A 7,923-nucleotide genomic window follows, 5' to 3' on the forward strand; every position below is an offset into this window, starting at 1 on the left:
GGCTGAGGGAGCTGAGGGTGTTTAGCCTGGAGGAGGCTAAGGGGAGACATGATCACTCTGTTACAGCTATCTGAAAGGAGGTTGTAGTGAGGTGGGTGTTGGTCTCTTCTCTCTGGTAATAAATGATTGGACAAGAGGAAATGGGCTCAAGTTGCACCAGGGGAGGTTTTGATTGGAGATCAGGAAGAACTTTTTCACTGAGAAGGTGGTTAAACACTGCAATGGGCTGCCCAGGGAGATGGTGGAGTCCTCATTCCTGGAGATATTTAAAAGATGAAGTGGAGGGACATGGTTTAGTGGTGGGTTTGGCAGTGTGAGGTGAGTGGTTGGACTCAATGATCTTAAAGCTCCAACCAAAATGATTCTGTGATTGCATGACCGTCCTGAAGCAGCCTGAGGAACTCTGTCTCAGCTCCCAGGGGAGAGCAGATGCCTCTGCCTATTTGGAAAAGGTTGAGTGTTTGTGAGTGTGTCTGCAAGGATGTGCACACACAGCACCAGCACAGGCTGCTGTGTCTGCAAGGGTGTGCACACACAGCATCAGCACAGGCTGCTGTGTCTGCACAGCGTCACACAGGGAGTCGGCGCATCTGCCTGGCCTGTAAATATTGGCTCAGAAGTTTATGTCATAAAAGTGAATACAAATTCTCTCAAGGCCAGGGAGCTGTGCTGGTTTCTGTGAGCAGAGCTGCACTGCAGGCACACCGTGTGAATGCTGTCCGGATGCGTACCCAGGAACATCCGTGCACCGGCCTCCTCCTGCAGCAGCCCTGCTCCTTCCCATTGTTATCGGAGAAGATGTTTACAGTCAGGTGCAAATCTGGTCAGGTAGCTTCTCAGTTACTCACCTCTCAGCTATTACTCCGCCTCAGTAACCCTGAAGCTCAGGAGACAGGGTGTACCAAGCAGTAGCTAGGGCTGCGAGACAACAGAAATCATCTTCTGCCCCAGTGATCTTGCCTAAGGGCAATCACTGATGTGATGTCATAACCGTGAAGCACGATCTTCAGAGGATAAAAAAGAACACTCATTCCTCAAGTGAGCCAGCAGGTGATTTCAAAGGAAGCAAGAGAGAAGAGAGATCTCAACACCTTTACCTGCTTGCTGTCATGGGGATTATGGTAGGCAAAGTGATGTGTGAGTGCACATCAGCGGTGCCTTTTGCAATATCAGGGTGGCAGCGTGATGAGCAATCCCCCTGAAGTCTTCACAGAAGATGAGAAATTGGGAAAGATGAGATGAGCTCCAGGCTGGGGGTGGGGGAAATGTACTGCAAGGGTATGAGGCATCAGGTACGAGGCTGACAAATAGGTCATGGACGTGATCTGCAGGCAGGGAAGAAGGAGGGAGACAGGGACAGGGCAGCTTTGCACTGCTAGCCCGGTGTGCAGCTCAGCTCCCCCAGCCCACCGTACACAGCTGAAAGCCCCATCAGCAGGAGACCCTGGAGAGGGGGCAGTGTAAGGTAGTTCTATGCAGGCCACACTCTTGTTCCTGTGGTGTAGATGGACTGAGCAGGGTAGAGCCAAAGCTGGACCAACATCTACCCTGAGCTACAGAGGCTGCAGCAGAAAGAGGAAGCTTGAGAGTGTCAGTTCTCAGCTGGTCACATTTGCTCCTCGTTTTGCAGCAAGGGCTGTCCCCAGCCTTCTGTCTTGAGCAGCCCTGGTGCTGCAGCCCAGGGTGCCTGAGTGTCCAACACAGAAGGAGGGCATGGGGGGTGCTGGGTAAAGACTTGGTGTCAGCTCCAGGCCAGAGCTGTGTGCTTACAAAGAAGAGGAAGAAAAGCAACCGAGCCTGCTATGGGGAACAGAGGTGTAAATCTGGCTTATCATAGGGTGAGGTACTCAAAGGCCTGGCCCACTCAGAGCTAGACAAAGTTTGCTCCCCAGCTGTAGCAGATTGTTACAGAAATGCAATAAAGGAGGTTTTTACTACAAGCCAAGGACAGGAATGACTGACTGTTCATACCACCCAGCTCCCTTTAGTCTGAAACAATTTGGGAACTGCTTTAGGTGGTGCAGGCAAAAGGTGGTCAGGTCAAGTTTGAAAGGCAGAGCTCCTTCCAGGGATAAATATCTCCTTTGGGATCCTTTGGTAAATCCCAAAGCAAGGCAAGATGCTAAAATACACATTCAGCTGACCTTCCCCATCAGTTTCACCTCTGGACCTACTGATCCCAGATGGGATGGGATGGGATGGGATGGGATGGGATGGGATGGGATGGGATGGGATGGGAAAGGATGGGAAGCTGTGTCTGCGCACCATCACCACGATTGGATATAGGTTAGAGGGCCCAAAACACATGCACGGCAACTGTAAGCCACAGGACTTTGTCCTCTGCCCAGGGCAGGGTGGCCCATCCCTCCCAGCTCTGCAGCCTGGCATATCTCACCAGGCTTATCTGGTCGTGTGCCCTCCTCCTTTCCCAGCCATACCCCTAGGGCCAGGTTTTCCTGCTTCACCCCAAAAGCTTATTTTTATTATTTTAAAAGAAACACAGTTGTGTCTGTTTTCATTTCCAGAAGAAGGTTAGAGAGAGGTCAGAGCTGACATCTGGGCTGGAGATAACATTCCTGTCTAATTAGGAAGCCCTGAATAATGAGGGCCTTCCTGTCCCATCCCCCTGCCCCAATGCAGGAGAGGGCAGAGCCAGCAGAGGCTGGGGCAGAAATGGGGCAGAGCTACCGTTAGGCAGCATCTTGTTTCCTAGTGCCCCCAGACCAAGCTCCAGGGGCTGCTGATGGATGCCCGTGGGCAGTGGCTGAAGGCTGCCCCTCCTTCATCTTCGTGTGGCCACGATTTGCAGGTGCTCAGCCTCTGCTGACTTTTTTATCCCCAAGAAATTGTCCACAGCTTTCTGAAGTGCCAATGGTGCTGCCTGTCACCCCTCAAACCCAGGGAGAGCCCCTTGGCCCTTTCTGCAAAGGAGGGCTTATGGATTTAAACACCCTGTGCTGCTCTATGTGTGGCAAGAGAGGACAGCGGGAGAATGATGTTGGTAGGACACAGATGAGATGCACACAGCGAGGTCCCTAGCACATGGCTGGGCTGCCTGCTGCCCTCCAGCCCACTTAGGGAGCTGTACCTCAGCACTTCCCCTCTCCATCCTCCCTTCTACTTAGGGAGCTGTACCTCGTCCCTCCGTGCCACTCCCGGGGCTGGGGGCGTTCATTGGGCTCGTGTCCCGCCGGGGTGATGGAATGCAGCTGTTTGTGCACAGCAGCACTGCAGAGAGGGAGCAGCCACAGCGGGAGACAGTTTTGGCCAGGACACCGGGCTGAGGGGAGCAAAGGGGCAGCAGTGTTGGAGAGAGACAGCTTGTGAAGGCAATTTGCAGACATATCCCCCTTGCAAGCAGGGCACGGAGGTGCTGGAGTAAAGCCTGACTCAGCTGGGAGAATCACAGAATCATTTCAGTTGGAAGAGACCTTTAAAGTCATCCAGTCCAACCACCTCACACTGCCAAGCCCAACACTTAACCATGTCTCTCAGCATCTCATCTACACAGCTTTTAAATATCTCCAGGGATGAGATCTCCACCATCTCCCTGGGCAGCCTGGGCCAGTGTCTGACAACCCTCTCAGTGAAAAAGTTCTTCCTAGTGTCCAATCTAAACCTCCCCTGGTGACACTTGAGCCCATTTTGTCTTGTCTTAACATTCATTACTGGGGAGAAGAGACCAGCCCTCACCTTGCTACAACCTCCTTTCAGGTAGCTGTAGAGAATGATGGTGTATTCTCTCAGCCTCCTCTTCTCCAGGCTAAACACCCCCAGCTCGCTCAACCACGACTTTTCAGACTTGTGCTCCAGACCCTTTGCCACTGGCCAGAGGCTCCCCGGCTGAGCCCCCTGGGCTCTGTGTCCTCCCCACCATGGGCCGGCTGTGCCCAGCCAATGCCTACAAAGCCCCATGAGATCACAGGCGCAGGTGAGCGTGGCGAGGCTGAACCACAGCCAGGTGCTCTCCAGGGGGAATTGCAACACCTGGCGCGTTTGCTTCCTGTAAAAGCCCGTCTGGCACCCCTTGGCCTCAGAGCTGGTGACACAGCAGCTTGATCTCCCCGGCTGCCCCGTGGCAGGGGTGCTGCTGCCCACACCCTCTGACCCACAGTGGCTGCCCTCGCTGGAAAAGACACAGGCTGTTGGTTCCTCTGAGGGGATGTGACCATCATTCCTGGCCTCAGTAATAAAACCCTACGGAGGGAAGGAAAAAGGAGACAGGGGAACGACACTCAGGATTCAAAAGTGGCAGAGCTCAGGTGCCATGGCCCTTGCTGCAGGCTGGAGAAGATGAGACTGGAAACCCCATCTTGGGTCAGTCGTGTGGTGCCAGCCACCACGGGCTGGGCACAGTGTCACAGAGGCACGGCACCGCAGGCGAGCAGCAGAACAGGGAGCTGACAGCAACCTGAGGCTGGCGGCCACGGCCACGTGCTGCCAGTTTCTGTGCTGCAGACTCCAGCAAGACCAGCAATGACAAGTCCCTCATTTTCCCACATCCTTTCATCTCAAGGGTGCTGCCAGCTTCTGCCTTCCTGTGCAATGCCAGACAGATTAAGAAAACCTCAAATGTGCTTCCTCTGTGTGTCACCAAGGAAACCCAAACCGAGAACAGAACTTGAGCCCAAGGCCAGGGAAAAGGGAACAGGAACTAAACAGGGCCCAGACAGGTATGAGGGGGTTGGTGTGCTAGGCGACCGCATAGTTCAGCATTAGAAATGCAGTGGCAGGTGTGACAGCAGCAGTCTTTAATATTGCCTGAGCTCAAAGAAAAGTCTCCATGTGCCTACCAGGATCTTGGGGTGAAGCCCACAAGAGCCAGCCTGGCTGGGAAGGGGAAGCTGGACCTCCTCAGGTGGGGAGCTAAGCTGAAAGAGCTGAGCTGAAGTATCAGTCCCTCGAGAGCAAAGTGGGCGAGGGAGAAAGAAGAATGCGAGGGTTTTGTCTTGTAGCTTCCTGACAAAAACTGGCACAGCTGTAAACAGGGGAGCAGAACAATAAGGTCTCCTGTCCCAGCAGCTGCTAACCTCGTCACCTGGGGAGCTTCCTGCAATCAGCCAGTGGAAGGACAAAAAGGAGCTCCCACATGCTTTCCTGCAATTTGACATATGCCTGATCTCTGCTCTGCTCAGTCCTTGCCATCCTCCCTTCCCCCAGAGCCTCCTGTCTCATACTCTGACAAGAGGATGTGGTTACAAAGGCCAGACTTTGGTGAGGAGCGGGCTCATCGTTCGGCTTTGTTTCTCCAGGCAGAAATGCTTTTCTCCACAACTTCTGAGTCACCTAATAGTGTCCTCACAGACAGTATTTCCCTGGGATGGTTCTGCAGGCACAGTGTTGGCTCCCTGGGTCCCGCCACCCCAGAGAGACCTGCAGCACTCTGCAGGTCCTCTCAGCCCGCCACGTGTTCCATCTCCAGGGCGTGCGGTGCCCAGAGTTGGCACGGCACTGCCACCAGCTTCTCTTTCACACCACCACGCCTTTCCAAGGCATTAATCTCTGGGTCTGAATGCTGCCATGCTGGATCTCTCCTCACGGGTGAGTATTTTTAGAAAGTTTGAGCTCAGAGCATGCAGTCACTCCTGAGCTATGCCAGGACAAAAACAACCACTTGCACCTCAATACCAGCGCAGTACAAAAAAAAGCCACTGCAGATGGGGCTTTTCAGCATCGTGCAAAACCAGACGGGCTTTGAAAGATGAAACCTGCAGTCAAATAAAAAGGCTCAGAGTGAACAGAAAGGTCTTTGCCGATTCACTTAAGAGGGCAGATGAAAGCAAAGCGCTGTTACATAAACAGGGGCGGCGTGCTGGAGCTTGCACTGCACGCAGCACGGCCTCATCTCTGCCGCAGCCGCCGTGCCGGCCGGACCCGGGGCTCTCCTCACCTCCTGCCTGCCGTGACAGACACCTGCGAGGAGAGGAGCTGTGCTGGGAAATCTCATGGCCTCATGGTGGACCTGGGGGGGATGCAGCAGCTGCCTCGGGGTGGGGGGCCGGCATGGGGGAGCTGCAGTCACACGGGGGACAGAGGTCAGCATCATCTCTGGAAAACACCAGAATCTCTGGTGCATTTTGTACCCTCTGGACAACTTGAAGTGGATGTTTCTAAGGACTCTTGCTACACACATTTCCTGGGTTTCAGTATTACTCAACCTCTCCTCTGCTTGTAGGAGAGATGGAGCAGGGGTGTCTTCAGCAGCAGAAGGATGAGTGGTCTGTGCTGAGAAGGGTACTGGGAGCTCAGTCTTCCGCTGAGTGGGAGAGGAAGCGGGCTGGCTCCTGTCCTCTTCTGTCAGCAGCTGCAGCTGCTGGGGACATCTGTGAGCCCCAGAAGCTCCTGGCACTCTCCACAACAGAGAACAACAGTATGTGAGCAGATAAACACATATATGTATGTGCAGAGATGTTACTTCACTGAATCTGCAGGCCATGGAGAAAACCCAGACAATTTTAGGTAGTGCATTTTGACCGCAACTGTTTGGATTATGATGGCCTTGCAGTGGATGTGGGCAGAAGGGAGGTTGGGTGCTGCACTATGGCCCATAGCTGCCAGCAGTCCTCCACCCCCAGGGCAGGAACAGCTCCAAAGTCCCCCTCCAGCCTCTCCTCAGGGGACTGGTTCCCCCATCTCATTGCCCAGCAGGGACCTCTCACCACCAGGAAGGCAGCCACAGGGTTTCTCCTCACTCCATCCCTGCCGTGATGTGAGGTGCCACAGTTTCAGGCTCTCCCTGGAGGTGTCTGGTTTTCACCCATTTGGCTCCTCTGGGTGTAAGAAACAAGGGTTTTTCCTGCTGCTCCCACCTCCATCCTTCCCTGGATGGCAGAAAGCACATTCAGGACAAACACAGCCAGGCATGGCTCAGCACAGCAGCCCCCTCAGGCATCACACCCATTGCCTGAGGCTGCCACACTCACTGTCGGTTGCAGCCTCTGGTATTTCTGCTTGAGAGACGTTTGAAGAGGGAAAAAGGGTAAGAGGGAAAGTGTTGCTGAAGTTGGAAAGCTGCAAAGGCAGAGAAACCACGAAGCTCCCATTCGCACCCTGCACCCTCCAGGCAAGCGCAGGAAGGCACTTGAGCCTGGGTGGGTAGGAAGGGGCAGGTAAGTGAGGATGGGGCTGTGTTAACAGGTGATCTGGCTTAGCTTTGGGTCTGCAAGTCAAGCCTGTGGCAATTTTACCTTATCTTTGTGTTGCTTAGGATATTGCAGCCAGGCAAGCTGTTACTCTTTAACTTGTAGGAAACCGAAACTCACCGGGAGCACTTAACACAATGCAGCAACGGTTCTAACAACACTGAGCTGCTGCAAACAGCCTTGCAGGGCTGGAGGATATAATTGTCGATTCTGTCTGAATCCTATAATTACTTATTATTACTTAGTTGAGAAAAATGGGGGTGGGGGGGCTGAACCAAAGCTCAAAATGATTGTTAGGGCAAAACAGCCTGGCCTGGCTGGTAAAAGGCCCTGCCCAGGGCAGCCGTTTCCCGGTCCACATGGAGCTGGTCTTTGTTTTGTTCTTTGCACAGGAAGAATCATATGTTGCTAAAGCAAAGGATTTACTATCAATGCTGGGTGGCTGGGCTGCCAAGGCAAGACCTCACTGGTGTCAGACGTGGCCAAAACCATCCCCTTCAAAGCTGCAGAGGACCACATCTACCCAGCCCCCTCCCTCTGCCTCTGCGTTGCCAGCCCTGCAGCCTCAATTTTCCATCCTCTACCGGCACTTGAAGCTGGCCTTGGTGGAGCACCCCCTACCAGGGCAGGTAGCTCAGCTCTCCCTCCTTGCAGGCATTCGCCATGGCCCTGAGCACCTAAGGTTAACTCAGTGTTCAGCAAGCAGGCATAAACACCCTGAAGAAAGGGAGCAGCTGCCTTAGGGTTTGATACAAGTGTAAAGCCAAGAGTAAGGAATGGA

Source organism: Colius striatus, chromosome 1, assembly GCF_028858725.1.
Source record: "Colius striatus isolate bColStr4 chromosome 1, bColStr4.1.hap1, whole genome shotgun sequence".
NCBI lineage: Eukaryota > Metazoa > Chordata > Aves > Coliiformes > Coliidae > Colius > Colius striatus.